The sequence below is a fragment of the Perognathus longimembris genome, chromosome 23, assembly GCF_023159225.1.
Source record: "Perognathus longimembris pacificus isolate PPM17 chromosome 23, ASM2315922v1, whole genome shotgun sequence".
Lineage (NCBI taxonomy): Eukaryota > Metazoa > Chordata > Mammalia > Rodentia > Heteromyidae > Perognathus > Perognathus longimembris.
The window spans coordinates 1906335-1925021 of NC_063183.1; the positions used below are offsets into that span (position 1 = coordinate 1906335).

At 41.5% G+C, this 18687-nt stretch overlaps 1 protein-coding gene and 1 long non-coding RNA gene across 2 annotated transcripts in view; both read left to right on the forward strand.

The window, feature by feature from the left end:
* Positions 1-18687, forward strand: part of Mosmo (modulator of smoothened) — a 66036-nt gene that overhangs the window by 1646 nt on the left and 45703 nt on the right. The window lies entirely within an intron of this gene.
* LOC125340648 lies at positions 886-17489 on the forward strand. Its single transcript, XR_007208794.1, has 3 exons — positions 886-1447; positions 2229-2232; positions 17479-17489. It is a non-coding gene; the product is annotated as an uncharacterized LOC125340648 (long non-coding RNA).

Here is an 18687-nt window from a genome sequence, read left to right on the forward strand (position 1 = left end):
AAGGGAATACTGAGGGGTGGGAATGAATAATTGGCTATAAAATGGATCACTATGCTGGCAAACTTCTAAAGGATTACTTGTGGTTCTCTATTTATCCTGCAATATTTTTAGCTCTTGAAAAAAAAAACAAAAACTGGAGCTGGGACATTTGTTGCCTCCTCCTCCTCCCCTCCCTCCTTCCCTTCTTTCACTCCCCCAGTAGACCTAGTAACACAAAATCATGCTGTCATATTTAGGGGTTATTAAGATAACACTAAAGGATTCTGCTACTTTTCTTGCACATTGCATTTAGCAGAGCTAAATTGTAAAGCATGAAAGAAAGTGTCAGGGTGATTTTAGAACTGGTATAGTGTGAGGCTTTGTTTCTGAACGGGTTGGTGAGTCCAGACAACTTAGGCAATTATATGTGTGATGTCCAGCTCACAGCTTGTGTTTTTATTCTAGTTATATGGGTAATGACTCCTTTTATGAAATGTTCTTTTGGGATTTGCATTCTTACCAAACAAAGGAGTTTCACTGTTTCAGTAGAGAGATCTTTTGCAAATAAGTCTTAGGTAGAATCTAAATAGACACACTCAAGGTCCACGGGAAACATAGAAGTGAGAAAGGACACTATGACATATGGGGGGGAGAGGGGGGACGCGAAAAGGAGGGGGGAGAAGAGATGGTGTAATATTTCTGAGAAGATGGGAAAGGGGAAGCTCTGTGTGTGTATGTGTGCGTGCGTATGTGTGTGTGTGCGCACGCCTATGTGTGTGTGTTGCTGGTTCTGGGGCTTGAATTCAGGGCCTAGGCGCTGTCCCTATGCTTCTTTTGCTCAGACTAGCACTCTACCATTTGAGCCACAGTTCCACTCTGGTTTTTCTTGGTAGTTAATTGGAGATAAGCATCTCATGGGCTTTCCTGCCCTGAGTGGCTTTGAATTGTGATCTTCAGATCTCAGCCTCATGAGTAGCCTGGATTATAGGTGTGAGCCACCAGACATCTTCAGATTTGAAGGCAAAGCCATCAGCTGTTAATTGCCACAGACATGGGAGCGTCAGCAGTGCACTGTTTGAAGGAGACAGAAAATGTTTTCTAAAAGCCAGGCATTGCAGAGGGCACCAACACAGTAGGGTTGTATAGCAGCATCAAAGCCTTGTGAACCCAGTGTGATGACCTGTCTGTCCTGTTGACCTCTGGTACTGCTCAACTGCTTTGGGTCAAGTTTAGCTAAGTAGACGAACTCTCCAGATGTCCTTGGAAATAAGGAAACATCAAGAGTACTCATGTGAAAGCCAGTAAAAGGTTTCATCAGGGTTGGGGTTTGCCATCTCCATGCAGAAAGTGACAGCAGCCATGGCATTGAGGGTATTGGCCAGAGTATCTTTGCAACGCTGATAAAGAATGGAAGTGAATAAAGGAAAGAGCTGATGGTTTGGTCAAATAGCAGAGAGCACATTGGTCAGTGAAGTTGTGAACGTTGTAACACAGTCAGCTTCTGGAGCAAGAGCCAAAGTAGTTGCTACAACAGTATGGAATGGTCAGGGTCTGTGGCCCCCAAGGTCCAGAGTTGCTGAGGGTGGGTATGTAACTCAATTCCTGTTTCCCTTGCTATCCCAAGTTTCCCTATCAGTTAAAATATTCCTTGGCTAAAAAGAGGATAAATAGGCAACCCTAGGAACAGTAGGAAAAATGTCAAAAATGTTTCTTTTTTTGGGGGGGGTGGGGGGGGGTGGGCTTGAGTTGAGGGCCAAGGAGATCTCCCTTGGATTTTTCTGCTCAAGGCTGGTACTGTATCTCTTGAGTTACACCTCCACTTGTGGCTTTTTGGTGGTTAATTGATTATAAGAGTTTTACAGACTTTTCTGCTGGCCTGGCATAAAACTTTCCTCCCATCACAGGCTCATGAGCAGCTCGGATTGCAGGTGTGAGCCACCAGTAGCTGCCTTAAAAAAAAAAAAATAGAATCTCTATTTCTTACCTTAAATAACAGATTCCCTTAAGGTTAAACTAAGGATTAGGGATACAGCTCCTTAGTAGAATATTCATTTAGCTCCTGCTAAGCCCTGAGCTCAGTCTCCAGCACTTCTGAAAAACAAAACAAAACCCAAAACAAAAGCAACACTTTCAAATGGTCACTAGTACCTTGGGCTAGATAAGACCACACTTGAACTTGGTCTGCCATTTACTTTAATGCTTGCTTTACTCCACCTGAGCAGACAGATTCGGTTCAGTTAAAAAAAAAGAAATGTAGAGGTACATCTTCCAAACCAGTAATGTAGTTTGGAGAAGTCCGAATAAAGTATCAGAGGTAACAGAATAGCTTTATTACAGTGTTCACATGAAAGAGTCTTTACCAAGAAGCAAAAGGTTATCCTGTTCCCTTTGGTGCAATACATTCAGTCTGTATACATTTTATCACAATTAAAAAATGGATTTCAGGCCAGGAATTGGTGGCTCATGCCTGTTAGCTCTGGAAGAGGCTGAGATCAGAGGATCATGGTTCAAAGCCAGCCCCTGCAGGAAAGTCTGTGAGACTCTTTATCTTTAACCACAAAAAAAAAGAGAAGAAAGTTGAGATGTAGCTCCAGTGGTAGAGTATTAGTCATGAGCAGAAAACTCAGGGATAGTACCCAGGTCTTGAGTTCAAGCTGTAGGACCCACACAAAACAAAACAAAACAAACAAAACCCCATAGACCAGCGCAAACAAAGCAAAATAAAAACCATAGCAGCGAACTACTATAGGAAAGTTTTGGGACCCAAATTCAAACTTTGTTACATGGTAACTTTGACATTGGCACAAATTACTTTGCATCTCTGTGTGTTTGTTTTCTCTGCTGAAAATTGGGGATGATAATAGCCATCTCAGTGACATATTGCGATGATTGAGTTACTCCATGGGAAACATTTAGAACATTTACGTGCCTTGAGCACGTAGTAAGTGCTCAATTAAAATTAGAGATTGTTGCTGTTCTGGCTTATAAGCCCAATGTCAGAATCCCAGTTTTTGCCATCAAAGCCCTGAACTTGTTATTATGAGAATGACAGGTCTTTATTAGAAATTAGATGTTCTTAGAAATCAGAAAACATCAAGAATGGCATGCATGGACTTAGAACAAGTTAAACAAATGTCTTCCCTGGTGGCTTTGCACTTTCTCCATTCCTGCAATGTCATTTCTCTTCAGTCTCTCTGCTCAAATTTGTGTTGGCCTCAGCTTCTACTTGAACTACCCTGGAAAGCAATGAAATGTCAAACCACAAAACCTGAATAGAATAGCTTCCTTCAGTTATGACTGATAAACTGTATGGTGAGACCTGTTTGAGCTGGCAGACTTGTTCATCTCTGCTGTATTGGTCCAGATACAAAGTCTATTCCCTGTATTCGCACCTGTGTGTGATAACATTCACTGTACTGTTATAGGAGCTTGTGGATTATGCCCAACTTTTGCAGATATGATGGAACTGAAAGCTATTATATACATGGAAAAAGTATGTGATGGAAAATAATGACTCTTAGCCATTTCTATTAGTGCAACTAAAACTATTGATGACAGAATAATGTCAAAAATTGAACTACCGTGGCAGAAGTACATAAATCTACTATGTTGAGGTCACATTTCTGCTGGGGACTGAAGCTTGCCACTGTCTTTCATTTTATGTAGTGCTGTGTAGATTTTGAAGCACTTGACTTTCATTGCTCAGTTTGATTGCTTTGGCTTTTTATATTTGGCTGATACAGAATAATTAGGTGATGTTTTCTCCGTATTTCAGTGGTTGGCACAAGTTCCCACAGGCAAAGGCTCACTTCAAGAAAACTTTTCTGGGCTCAGGGATATAGCTTAGTGGTAGGGCTCTTGCTTAGCACATGCAAATTTATTTGATTGCCAGCATTGAATAAAATAAAACTTCATTGATCCACTTCTTATACTTATGCATAATTTTATCTTGAATATGGTTTAGATTCTTCACTGGTTGGAATTTTTGCCAGAAAGGAGCTTTAGATTTCAGTTTTAAAGTGATATGGTTTGCTCCTCCCTCCCTCCTTCCCTCCCTCCCTCCCTCTGTCCCTTCCTTCCTTCTTATTGGTACTAGAATTTGAACTCGGGGTCTCACACTTGAACAGCTTGCTTGCCCAAATGGTGTTCTCTACTACTTGATCCAGACTTCCAGCCTGACTTTTTGCTGGTCATTTTGAGATGGAATCTTATAGGCTTTTCTATCAAGGCTGGGTTTGAACTTTGATCCTCCAGATATCAGCCTCTGAATAGCCAGGATTACAGGGGTGAGCCACCAGTGCCAACTGCATCATATAAATTTCTTAATCCCACTGTCAATCTTTTCTCATCCCTAAAAGACAAACTTCTTGTGAAAAAAGTTATGCAGGTTAATTTTTAACAAGATTAACAGTTAAGAAACCTGCTTCTGATCTACAGGCTCATACTATCTCTTTACAGCTAAAATTTCAGGATTAGGCCATCCAAGAAAGATTTGTCCACTGTCTTTATGAAGATTTCTAGATGTTTTTCAGCCCCCCCCCCCCTTTTCAAGTACATAACAGTTTCTCTTTGGGGCTGGGAATATGGCCTAGTGGCAAGAGTGCTTGCCTTGTATACATTAAGCCCTGGGTTCGATTCCCCAGCACCACATATATAGAAAACAGCCAGAAGTGGCGCTGTGGCTCAAGTGGCAGAGTACTAGCCTTGAGCAAAAAGAAGCCAGGGACAGTGCTCAGGTCCTGAGTCCGAGGCCCAGGACTGGCAAAAAACAAAACAAAGAGTTTCTCTTTTATATCCAGCCACTCAAAATAAGTTAGGTTTTAGTTATTTAGGAATTAATTTTTTTTTATCAGTTGTGGGGCTTGAACTCAGGGCCTGGGTGCTATCCCTGAGCTGTTTTGTTTAAGGCTTTGAGCCACAGCTCTAATTCCGGATTTCTGGTGGTTAATTGGAGATAAAAGTCTCACAGACTTTCCTGCCCCAGCTGGCTTCAAACCGCAGTCCTTCCTTAGATCTCAGCCTCCTGAATAGCTAGGATTACAGGTGCCCCATGTCTGAAAATATTTTTATTCTTCCTTCTGCTTTACATTGTTTAGATGGGGGTCCATGCTTCTTCACTCTAGGGAGCTGAAGAAGAGCTAAGTTGACCTCAAATGCAATCCTCCTGCCTCTGCCTTCTCAGTGCTAGTATTATGGTCCTGTACTACCATATCCAGCTTCATCCCTATTTCTATTTTGAATTAATTGAGGGGGGACAATAATAAGGGCTAAAATAGTATTTTATAAATAATACTTTATTATATAAGGAGGATGTTAAGGAATGTAACTTATATTTGGGAGCAAGCAGCGTACTCTTAGTGGACCTCAAAATTGACCAGACTTAACTCCTCAGTCTCAAGCAGAATTGGGGCACATGTGCCTGTAAGGCATCTAGTGTGAAAGATAGGAAGGTTCAGTGCTCCCACAAGCAAGAGATTGCACTGATGATGCCTAATATTTTCTCCTAAACTGCCAGCCAAATGAAGTCACTCCTGAAAGGAGAAAGTCAGTGGGAAGCACAGATAAACTGCATGTATTACATTAACAGGATTCTTCTCCCTGCCCTCCCACAGTCCCTGAAAGAGAGAAAAATTAGGAATGAGGAGAAAGACCTACTTGTTTAAATCCAGATGTTTGACCCTGTCTGAGGAAGTGCTTTCAACCTCCTTGAGTCTGAAGATGGGCAGGCTCAGGGTGGGGGTGAGGGTTGGGACTAAAGGCTTGACATTGGGATGGGATTCTGCTTCCTTCCAGCCTGGTCCACAGGAAGTCAACCTCATGTAAGTATCTGTAGTGCTTCCCAGCTAACTCTAGGGGGCCAACACTCAAGTAGATTCTGGCCTACAAGCTGGGGATGCTTGGTTTAAGACATTAAAATTACAGCTGGTCAAGCAGACTCATCTATTACATACTGGGCAGTTATTAACTACAAAGCTCTTTGCCTGGGCTGTGATCACAAAGGCCCTTTGGAAGGAGCTCTTATCATCAGTTTTTTTGTTTGTTTTTGCCAGACCTAGGGCTTGGACTCAGGGCCTGAGCGGTGCCCCTGGCTTCTTTGTGCTCCAAGCTAGCACTCTGCCACTTGAGCCACAGCGCCACTTCTGGCCGTTTTCTACATATGTGGTGCTGGGGAATTGAACCCAGGGCTTCATGTATACGAGGCAAGCACTCTTGCCACTAGGCCATATTCCCAGCCCCTTAACATCAGTTTTTAAAGGAACCAAGTGACCTAGAACTTGGCAATGTTAATCACTGGGGGTTGATTTGTAGAGGACAGAATTTGATTCCTAAGAGGGAAGACGTGTTGGCATTGTGTTCTCTAATTTAGAAAGCGTCAATAAAATTTCTTCATTGGGGGCATGGGAATATGGCCTAGTGGCAAGAGTGCTTGCCTCCTACACATGAAGCTCTCGGTTCAATTCCCCAGCACCACATATATGGAAAACGGCCAGAAGGGGCGCTGTGGCTCAGGTGGCAGAGTGCTAGCCTTGAGCGGGAAGAAGCGAGAGACGGTGCTCAGGCCCTGAGTCCAAGGCCCAGGACTGGCCAAAAAAAAAAAAAATTTTTTTTTCTTCATTGGCTTTTTGAGCCTTTGTCCAGTATAATTCTTTTCTTAACATCTTTATTAAGTTATAACTCACATACCATAAAATGCACCCATTTAAAGTATATACAATTCAGTGGGGTTTCATGTATTCACAGAGTTGTATACTACCATTGTGGCAGTCAATTTTAGAATATTTTTATTACTCTACAGATCAACCTCACATTACCCCCAACCTTCTAGGCCTAATCTTTCTAATTGTAGGTTTTCCTGTTCTAAATTTGCCTGCTCTAGATAGATAGTATAAAAAGAATATACAATGTTGCCACTGATTTCTTTCTCAGCACAAAGTTCCTCTATATTATGACATGTATTTGTACTGCTGAATAATATTCCCTTATGTGAACAGACAACATTTTATTCACTTATTGAACTTTTAAACTACTAAAATTTTTATTTCTAAGAATAAAACTCTAATGATAAAGTAGTACAAAGACTTTATTTATTTGGCAGTTCTGGGGATTGAACTCAGGGCCCCATGCCTGCTAGGCTGGGGCTCTCCCACCAGAGCCACTGCTCTAGTCCTTTTGCTCCTAGCTTTTCAGATTAGATAGTTTCTTGTGCTTTAACTCGAAACTATCCTCACACTGTGATCCTAACTTCTATCTCCCGAGTATCTAGAATTACAGGCATGTATGAACATGCCCAGCTTGGTGTTTGTGTGTGTGTCTGTGTGTGTGTGTTTTGTCAGTTGTGGGGCCTGAACTCAGGGCTTGGGTGCTGTCTCTGAGTTCTTTTGCTCAGTCAGCGCTCTACCACTTTGAGCCATAGCTTCACTTCCGGTTTTCTGGTGGTTAATTGGAGATAAGTCTCTTCTGGACTTTACTGCCTCGACTGGCTTTGAACCACAGTTCTCAGATCTCAGCCTCCTGGGTAGCACAGGCATGACCCACTGTTGCCCAGCTATCTCAGTTTTTGTTTTGTTTTGTTTTTTCCAGTCCTGGGGGCTTAACGCAGGGCCTGTGTATTGTCCCTCAGCTGCTTTTTGCTCAAGACTTGCACTCTACCACTGAGTCACAGTGCTACTTCTGGCTTTTTCTTTTTATGTGGTACTGAGAAATTGAACCCAGGGCTTCATGCATGCTAGGCAAGCACTTTACCACTAAACCACATTCCCAGCCCTCAGCTTTTTTTTTATTCTTTTTTTTTTTTTTTGCCAGTCCTGGGGCTTGAACTCAGGGCCTGAGCACTGTCTGCGGCTTCTTTTTGCTCAAGGCTAGCACTCTGCCACTTGAGCCACAGCACCACTTGTGGCTTATTCTATATATGTGGTGCTGAGAAATCGAACCCAGGGCTTCATGCATAGGAGGTGAGCACTTTACCACTAGGCCATATTCCCAGCCCTCAGCTTGTTTTTGAGATAGGGTTTTACTAATGTTTGTTTGTACTGATCTTTAACCACAGATCTTACTGTGTGAGTTACTTGATTTGATTTTTTAAATAAAGTTATATTAGGTAGGCACTGGGGGTTCACACTTGTAATTCTAGCTACTCAGGAGGCTGAGATCTGAGGATCATAGTTTGAAGCCATCCCGGGCAGAAAAGTTTGTGAGACTCTTTATCTCTAATAAACTCAGTGGTCCTGTGGCTCCAGTGGTAGAGTGCTATCCTTGAGCACAAGAGTCTCAGGGACAGTGCCCAAGCCCTGAGTTCAAGCCCCAGGACTGGCCACAAAAAAAAAAGTTATATTATCAGAATTTATTTCAGCAGATTGAGTAATAAGAACCAGTTTCTAAAAAACTGGCACGATAATGCACATATGCATGAGTCCTTTCCTGTTTAGTTTAATATGTCTGGAAACTCGTTTTCTTAGCCCTGTCCTGAGAAATACTGAGTCTGTATTAGAGGTTCAGTAGTAAATGGTTCAGGAAGATTTGAAGTCAGACCTATCTAGATAGCATTTTTGGATTCTCTCTGTAGTAAATTTGAGACATATAACTGGATTTCTCAGCTATAAAAAAAAATAGCTATAAAATGAAGGGGCTGGGAATACGGCCTAGTGGTAAAGTGCTTGCCTCATATACATGAAGCCCTAGGTTCGATTCCTCAGCACCACATATATAGAAAAGGCTGGAAGTGGCGCTGTGGCTCAGGTGGTAGAGTGCTAGCCTTGAGCAAAAAGAAGCCAGGGACAGTGCTCAGGCCCTGAGTTCAAGCCCCAGGAATGGCAAAAAAAAAAAAAAAAAAAAAAAGAGAGAGAGAAAGAGATGAAATACTTTCCTTAAAGATAGTTGTATAATCAAGTATAGTATATGAGGAGTTAGCATGTTGTCTGTGAATAGTAAATGCCAGAATGTTAATTATGATTGTCACTACTATTTAATAATCATTAGTGCTATTACAAAAGACCCAGACATTGCATTTTTCTATGTTTTTCTTTTGTATTGTCAGTGTTATTTATTCCCTTATGCCCTGCCTTGTTTGAAAAGAGATTTAAGGCAACATGGTGAGTCTGTAGTTGAATATTCCTGAAACCCAGCTGGGTCCAATCTGGGCAGAGAGAGTGCACAGTCAGTTGTAGTGGTAATATAACTTAATGGGACACATGTAACTACCAAACTTAAGGAGTGCATTTGGTTTATGTTTCTGGAATGGATTGAAGCGGTTTTCTAAGAGAAAGGCAGCCAAGCGTGATGAGAAGGGTATACAGGTTACACAGGTTTGAGGCAAACTAGCATATCGTTAAGTCTTGGTGTCGCTGGTGCCCATGACATTGATCTTCCACAGGCTACTGCTGAGTGCTCCTTAGTAATAAATGTCACATTATCCAGGCCTGATTCAACAGTGACAAAACAACAGTTAAAGCTCTAGAGTACCATTGGAGTGTTAAATCCATTTATTTTATCTCAAAGTCTGAAAGTAAGTGTGAAATGTCTGAGACAAGTTTTTGTTTTGTTGTTTTTCTCTCCCATCCCTTTCCTCCTCTGCTTCCTTCTCCTCTTTGGTTTTATTCAGACAGGTCTCACTATGTAGCCAGCCTTGCCTCAAACTGGATCTTCCTGCCTCACCACCTCCCCTCTGCCCCCCTGCCAGCTGGGATTACAGGCATGCACCTATACAGCAGAGAGGAATTCTTTCTTTATAGAACATTGCTAACAGTATAACTAGAAAATAGTTTATGGCATTACATTTCTTTTAAGGCTTCATGGTTGCTACATCTCCACCCCACCTTTTATAATTTTGTAGGGGAAATTTGGACACCTAATGAAATGTTGGTGATTCCAAAATTGCAATTGTTGAATTATAAATAAGAGCTTAAGCAACCTGAATGGATCATTTGCAAACTGATATTATTTCATACTCTCTCCTACCGATGTCAGAGATCAGCTTTAGCATATAGGATTAATTTCATATATACAGTGTTTCCTGCTGGTTATGGTTTATGTAAGCAGGACATTTCTTTTTGGTTGTCCAAATATTTTATTTTCAAGTTCTGAAGCTACCTACTTATTTTTAGTACTTTCTAGAATTTCTCATGCACCAAAGGAGCTAGCTCTTTAAAAAGTTTGATAAATATAAAACCTGTTCCATTTAGTAATGCCAGGTTAGGAGTGATGGTTCTTTCTTTTCTTTCTTTTTTTTTTTTTTTTTTGTTGGTCATGGGGTTTGAACTCAGGGCCTGGGCACTGTCCCTGAGCTTTCTACCACTTAGAGCCCAGCTCCATTTCTGTTTTTTTCTGGTGGTTAATCGGAGAGAAGAGTCTCACTGGCTTTTCTGCCTCAGCTGGCTTTGAACCAGGATCCTCAGATCTCAGGCTCTTGAGTAGGATTACATGTGTGAGCCACCAGTGCCTGGTAGGAGTGGTGGTTATTTCATTTTCTGGCCATAGACTGATGTAGATTTGCCCAGACAGCAGTCATTCTCCCATAATCCACCTAAGTTTTCTGTAGTGTGTGTTCTCAGGGAGAGTCCTAGCCAGTATTCATTGAGCAAGTAGAATGTAATCACTCTTGGGGATTTATTGCTTCAGAGTTGACAGTAAAAAGGATATGTGGGTTTGGGTGTTGCTACCAGTGATATACATGTTTGTATGAATGTCCCAGCCAGCATGCACAGACTGCTTCCATGAAGTTCCAGTGTGATGCTCTAGTTCAGTTTTAATGAAAGCCAACACTGCTTTAAATCACTGTTTTAATTCATTGATTTTTTTAATTATAAAAGGCTACACTTTTTAATGTGTTTCTTTATACTAGTCTTACTATAAATAAAATGTCACATTTGGCACTTTGACACTTGCCATTGTGTATATTGAGCAAAAGGCAGCTGTTGACTTTTAATATAGATCTGTTCAATCAGGGACCACATCCTATGATACTTGGGTCAAAAGAGGAGTAAAGAAAAATGCAGTTGAGTGAGTCAAGTAGGAAAATAGAGGAGCAAATTTCGCCAGTTCTTCTTTGCAATATATTCACAACAGATTGTTTTCCTGGAATATTAGTTTGTCTGCATTCATCTATGATGGTACAAAGTCTTAAAAAAAAAATAGAAAAACAGACAAGTCCTGTTCAGACCAGTTTTGGCCAGTTCACTATCTTACAAAGGCACTTGGCCATGCTCCCAGACCTTTGTTTTTTAAGTATTTTTTTAAGTTTTTTTTAAAGTTATTTTTAAACCTGGGAGGCCAGGACTATGATCTTCCTACTTAAGCCACCTGAATAGGTAGGATTGCAGGCATAATCTATCATGCTCTGTTTGATTGTTGAGATGGGATCTTTTTGCCCAGGCTTGCCTTGAACTGCACTTCTCATCTCCGTCTCCTGGGAAACTGAGATTATAGGCACTAATCGCTACACTTAGCCAAGGATAAAATGCTTATTGTACCATAAATATATCCTAACGTTCCCACAGGGGTTCCCTAAACCACTGAACTGCATCCCTTACAGTCTCAGAGGAAATGTTGTTGGACAGAGGTGGAGTTTGAACTTGCCAAGATGATACATGTTCAGTAGTATTTAAATAATTAGAAAGTCTTGGGCAGTACTTGCCCTTGAAGGTGGAGTGGCAGGTGCAAAGGTACAGAAAGGAGGGAGACTGCCATTCCCATACATTCGTCCATATTGCTGCTAAATGGATCCTTCTAAAACACAAATTCAGGGATAGGTTAAATACATAGTGTTAGTTTGTGACAGATACATACTAGACACTTTCCAGATGTTAACTGATTTAATCCTGCAGCATCCCTGTATAGTTGCTGTTATTAGTCCTAAGAGATACAGAAGTGTTAGGTGACTTGCCCAAAGTCTCAGGTGATCCTGGTCCATAACCATGGCTGTACTTGGACCAAAACCCTTCTGCCTCTTCCCCCTCAAAGAAGAAAAAGCATGCAGAAGATTGCAGTGTTTCTTCCATTCCATACCTTCCTAGATCCATCTTTCCTGTGTGAATCAGCAGTCTAGGCCCTTCTGGTTACTCTTGCCTAAATGTAAACCCTGTTCCCCTCTCAGAATCTTTGTTTATGTTTATTCTCACCCTGTTCCCCTCTCAGAATCTTTGTTTATGTTTATTCTCACCCTGGAATGCCCTGTCCCTCCCTCCCTCCTTCCCATCCCTGTTTTATCAGCATGCTCTCTGCCTTCCTAGAGGTGTGGGTATGTTTTGTTTGTTTTTGCCATTTCTGGGGCTTGAACTCAGGGCTTGAGCACTGTCCTTGAGCTCTTTTTGTTCAAGGCTAGTACTCTGCCACTTGAACCATAGCACCACCTATGGCTTTTTCTGTTTGTGGTACTGAGGAATAGAACCTAGGGCTTTGTGCATACTAGGCAAGCATTCTACCACTAGGTCAAAACTCCTGGCCCCCTTCCTAGAGTATTGAATTGCAATCTTTATCAAAACTGTTCAGTCCCCAATTGAAGTGACTTCTCACCTTGCACATTCTTCACTAAAGCATGCCAGTGGAGTTACATGTTACTTGTCCTGTTTCCTAGTATAGATTTTTTAAGCTCCTTGAGAACATAGGATGTGATTCACTGAACTTTGAGTCTTAGGTAGCATTCCGCCCAGGCTGAAAAGAAAATTACGACTGACACACTGAATTTGGACTTGGCCAGAAAGATTAGGAATCTGAGGAGATTATAAAGTCAAGTGTTTGCTTTGGACCTCTTATCTTTAATGTGGGAGCCAAATATTCAAGCAGAAAGGGGCTAGGAAAGAAGAATGTTTGCCAGTCTGCCTTTTCTTATTTTCCTAACCAATGATACATTGTTACATATATCAAATTAAATTGTTCAGTGCCTGCAAGTCCACAGAATTCAATCTTTTTTTTTTAAAGGTATATCAGTTGGTTTTCATTTGTAAAATAATGTCTAGTGGTCATATAGTTATTCCTAACCTAACAGGGTATGAACTCAGGACCTTGTACTCTGGCTCAGCTGGTACTCTACCACTTGAACCACACTGTTGTCTACTTCTGGGTTTTGGTGGCTAATTGGATATAAGATACTGTCATGTTTGTCTACCCAGGCTAGCTTCAAATGGAGATCCTCGGATCTTAGCCTCTGGAGTAGCTAGGATTACAGTGTGAGCAACCTGGCTATTCATGACTTTGTATAAGGTGTAAGATCAGAGTCAAATCCTAGTAGGTTATCAGAGTGGATGCAGAAGTTAAGTTCCTAGGCTAGCCCATGAGACCATGTCCTAGCTACTTTATAACAAAACAAAAATAGTAGGAAGCATATTAAGAAGAAACAAAGGGTAAGGAAAGATAGCTTGTTTCTCTTTAATTTACTCTTTGTAAATTTGACTTGAGAAACTTAAGCACTCCTGTGTTATATAGATACTTCCCTAAGATGCTTCTAGTACTTATCAACAATATTTTGGGTTGTATTTCTGGCTTACAAATTTCTCTATCAGGAGAGGAAAAGAGAATGTTTGGAGAATGTCTATTTAAGAGATTTCCTGAGGAAGGATAATCTGAGATAGTGTTCCATAGTGGAGAGATAGAGATGGTGTGTGAAAGTGCATGAATGTGTTTGATAGGTGTTTGGGGCTGGGGGGTGGGATCTGGAGATGAGGAGGGAGGCCAAGGGACCCAGAAGAGCTGGGAGCCTGTAAGAAGGGCCCCTAGTCCCCAGCAGTATTGTTACTGTTAGCTTTAGCTGGATGGAGGAAGGAGAAAAACCAATATTTCATCTGTTATTCTACCATATCCACTGGAGCCATGCCTCTGACACTTGTGAGGATTGCTGCCTTTTTCTGCCTCAGGACACTAAGGACAAGAGTGGCAGGCAGCCTTCCCCAGTGTTTCTGTGCCCATACTAGTTCTCATCAAAGGGAACATGCGTTTGGGGATTTTCCACCTTCTTATGCCAACTAACAGCTCAGTGGGTTATGGACATAGTCTGCGACCCTAGAGTAATTGCAAAACCACGACTTTGACAGAATTTGTTGAAGTTAGTAACTACACTCTTAAAGACTTTTGTCTCTCCCAAATTCATGTTGAAATATCAACTCCCAGTATTGGGGGAAGTAGCCTTTGGTAGGTAATTAGAGAAGCCTAGCCTTCTGCCTGACTTATAAGGGTGAAAGGAGGGATCTCTCATCTGAAACTCAGAAGTGACTCCTTACTTACTTACCCCTGGACCATGTGGGAAACCCTGAACTCATTCTTTTCTTTTCTTTCTTTCTTTTTTTTTTTTTGCCTCTGAAAGTTGTTGGGTAGTGATTTTGTTCTGTCTTTCTTATCCTAGAGTTAAATAAAATACCATGTTGCTTATCCATCACTCCTACTGCTCTATGTTCAAGCAATTTATACCCAGGTGAAAAAGTATTGTGGGCCATTTCAAACAGTGCCCACTGAGTTTCCCCACAACACACTTCTTTGCTCAGCCCCTGCTCCCTTGAGCTTTCGGTTCTACTGACTATTTGGGAAGAAGCCTTTCCTTTTGTGAAGAAGTCCATCTTGCTTGACTGTATTAGTACTGGTTACAAATGCAGTCTTTTTTGTGAACCTGTTTACTTTTTACATATTCCAGAAATTCATTAATGATTCTGCTTTGTTGTTGAGGTCCTTGTTATTTCCCTGTGCTGCAGAGTTACATTTGTATGCAGGGCTTTGAGATGGAGTCCTGGACAGAACTAGGTTTTTCTGAACTAAGATATAGATAGATAGATAGACAGACAGATAGATAGATAGATAGATAGATAGATAGATAGATAGATAGATATACATATACATACATATGTATGCATGCATCTATACACATATGTATGCATTTATATCTAGCTTTAAATACACACACACACACACACACACACACACACACACACACACACCCCTTTTTGCCAGTCCTAGGGCTTGAACCTCAGGGCCTAAGCACTGTCCCTGGCTTCTTTTTGCTCAAGGCTAGCACTCTACCACTTGAGCCACTTCTGGCTTTTTCTGTTTTTGTGGTGCTGAGGAATTGAACCCAGGGCTTCATGTATGCGAGGCAAGCACTCTACCACTAGACCATGTTCCCAGCCCCTATACACGTTTTTATAAATACATGCATGTTGGATCACTTGAGTGGGATTTGGAGGGGCAGTGTAATAAAATCTAGTCACCATCCATGCTTTTTCTTTTTCTCTATCTGTGTGTGTGTGTGTGTGCGTGTGTGCGTGCATGTGCGTGCATGCCAGTACTGGGCCTTGAACTCAGAGCATGGGTGCTGTCCCTTAACTTTTGTGCTCAAGGCTATCACTCTATCACTTGAGCCACAGCTCCATTTTCAGCTTTTTTCCCCCTTTTTGGTGGTTATTGGAGATAGGAGTCTCACAGACATTCCTGCCCTTATCTCAGCCTCCTGAGTAGCTAGGATTACAGGTGTGAGCCACCAGCACTGGGCTTGTTTGTACTGGTAATGGGATGTAGCCTGAGGACAAAGGACCTGCAAAGAAATGGGGAACTTAAGGGGTAGCAGACTTCTTCCTACCGAAGCTCTTTGGGACCCATATCTTTCTGATTTTGCTAATGAAACTGCATGTGCAGATCAGACTGACTTACCCAGCATTCAGTGATGCAGTGTCCACTGTACCACATGGCTTTTTCAAAGCATACTGTTTCAGATGACTCCTGGATGACTATCTTGGTTTGTTTGGTGTTTTATTGGCATCATCAGTGGTTAGTCAGAACCATATTTTCAAGAGCTCCCTAGCCTCTTGTATCTCCTTCTTTCATTCAAGAATTTCAGAAAATAGGATCATGCCCATCTTTGAAACCTGTCTTCTGAATTAATGGATATTTCACTCTCCTCACTCTTTCCTTTACAAATTCCTTCACAAAAACTTCTACTCTAGATTCTCATTCTTTCTTCTGAAGTAGTAGAGTAGGTAAGCTAGTTGGTAAGCCAACTACTTTCCTGAATTTTAGCTGGCATAAGAGAATGCCAACTACCAGCTCAGTACCCATGGTTCATGCTTGTAATCCTAGCCACTTAAATGGTGAGACCTGAAGATTGCAGTTTGAAGCTAATTGGGACAGGAAAGTCCATAAGGCTCTCATCTCCAACTAACTGTCAGAAAGCAGAAAGTGGAACTGTGGCATAAGTGGTAGAGTGCCAGCCTTGAGCAAATAAAAGCTAAGCAAGAGTGCCCAGATTCTGACTTCAAGCCCCAGTATTGATACAAACAAAATAAAAAAGAAAGAAACACCTCAATTATCTTCAGTGGGCTGTCCAAGGTTCATGCCTGTAATTCTGACTGCTCAGAAGGCTGAGATCTGGAGATGGTGCTTCAAAATCTGGGGCAGGAAAGTCTGTGAGACTCTTCCTTTTTTTTAACTTACTATTTTTGTCAGTCTTGGGGTTTGAACTCAGGGCCTGGGCATCCTTGAGCTCTTTTGTTCAAGGATAGCACTCTACAACTTTGAGTCACAGTGCCAATTCCAAATTTTCTGGTGGTTAATTGGAGGTAAGGGCCTCAGGGACTTTCCTAACTGAAATCAGATCTCAGCCTCCTGAATAACTTGGATTACAGGCATGAGTCACCCACACCCTGTTTGTGGGATTCTTATCTCCAATTAACCAGCAAAGTTCACGACCCATGGTCAACAAAACAGCAACAACAACAACAAAATGTTGGGTGGACATAAACTGCCCAGGGATGCAGTTGTGTCTTCAACATTTTTCAAATTATATCATTTGAAGACTTTTTGAATGAACAGAGTAAAAATAGAAATACTTCTTAAAAAATCACCCTGAAGGGCTGGGAGTGTGGTTTAGTGGTAGAATGCTTGCCTAGCATTCATGAAGCCCTGGGTTTCATTCCTCAGTACCACATACACAGAAAAAGCCAGAAGTGGTACTGTGGCTCAAGTAGTAGAGTGCTAGCCTTGAGCAAAAAGAAGCCAGGGGCAGTATTCAGGCCCTGAGTTCAAGCCCCAGGACTGGCAAAATAAATAAATAAATAAAATCACCCCTGAATAGTCTTTACAGTGTAGCTTTGAAGTGTCATTTTGTATAATCAGAAAAATTGTGAAGAGGATATCAACTAGCATTTCAATGTAATTTATTTTAAAGGGAAGAAAGGTTGGCAATCAAATTAATTTGGAAAACTGCTTTGTATCAGGATTATGATTATGAAGTGGTATTGTGGCCTTTTTGTAACATTAGTGGAGTTTCTAAACATTAGAAGGAAATTATTTTAATATGTTTGTCAAAAATAGCAGTTTGTGGGCTGGGAATATGGCCTAGTGGCAAGAGTGCTTGCCTCCTACACATGAAGCTCTCGGTTCTATTCCCCAGCACCACATATATGGAAAACGGCCAGAAGGGGCGCTGTGGCTCAGGTGGCAAAGTGCTAGCCTTGAGCGGGAAGAAGCCAGGGACAGTGCTCAGGCCCTGAGTCCACGGCCCAGGACTGGCCAAAAAAAAAAAAAAAGCAGCTTGTGGGGAATGTGCTACTTGCCTGTGGAAATCAGTGTTTATGAGACATCTTTGTAACTTTCAGGAAAAAAAACAACAACTTGGAACACAACTGTGCAACTGTCCTTGGTTCCTGTCCTACCACAGGCTGTTAGCCTATTCTCAATTTCCTCATTGAGTTGAGCATTAAATGAGCACTTAAAACAGTATAGTTGGCACACTAACTCGGCACTCAGTGGCAGCTACTGTTGCTTATTCTTTCACCTGCTCCTCCAGCTAATGAAGCGTGGAGTGTAGTTAATTTACTGTTGGGATTATGAAATAGAGGTAAGGACAGGGCTAGATTTTTCTAGCCCTGAACCACAACACTTGACATCTTGTTTGGGAAGTGAGAAAGAAAACTGCTAAACACCTACTCCAGTTTAATGGCAAGAAGATTGAAAAAATTTTAAGTGTGTGTGTGTGTGTGTGTGTGAAGTTGTTTTTTTTTCCCCCTTTGTTTTTTGGTGCCAGTCCTAATACTTGAACTCAGGGCCTGAATGCTGTTCCTGAGCTTTTGCGCTCAAGGCTAGTACTCTACCACTTTGAGCCATAGCACCATTTCTGGCTTTTTGGTAGTTAATTAGAGGTTAGAGTCTCACAGACTTCCCTGTCCTACTGACTTCAAACCGTGATCTTCAGATACCAGCCTCTTTAGTAACTCTTTAGTACACTACAGGCATGAGCCACCTTCACCAGGCAATTTCCCTGTATTTTTTAAGGTAGTATAAGTAACCTGTACAAAGGAGTTTTCCCTGTAACACATATTTCACACATGTATACAATGTATCTCAGTTAACTTCACTATATTATTCTCCTCCTTCTTAAAATAATTTTAACAGGTTTTATTGTTCTGTTTTCATACATACAAATAAAACTACATTCACCATATTCATCCTAATTCATCCTCTTCTTTAGCCCACCCAGTTCTTGTTGGTACTCAACTCCATATCTAGTCTGTTTTACTTTCCTGTGCGCTGGGTGTGTGTGTTTCTTTCTTTGATCTGTTGTGGGATTTGAACTCAGGACCTAGGCTCTGTCCCTAAGTTCCTTTACTCAAGGCTAGCACTTTGCCACTTTGAACCACAAGTCTACCTCCAGTTTTGGGGTAGTTAATCGAAGATAGGAGTCTCTTGGACTTTCCTGCCCAGGCAATATATATATATTTTTTTTTTTGCCTGTCCTGG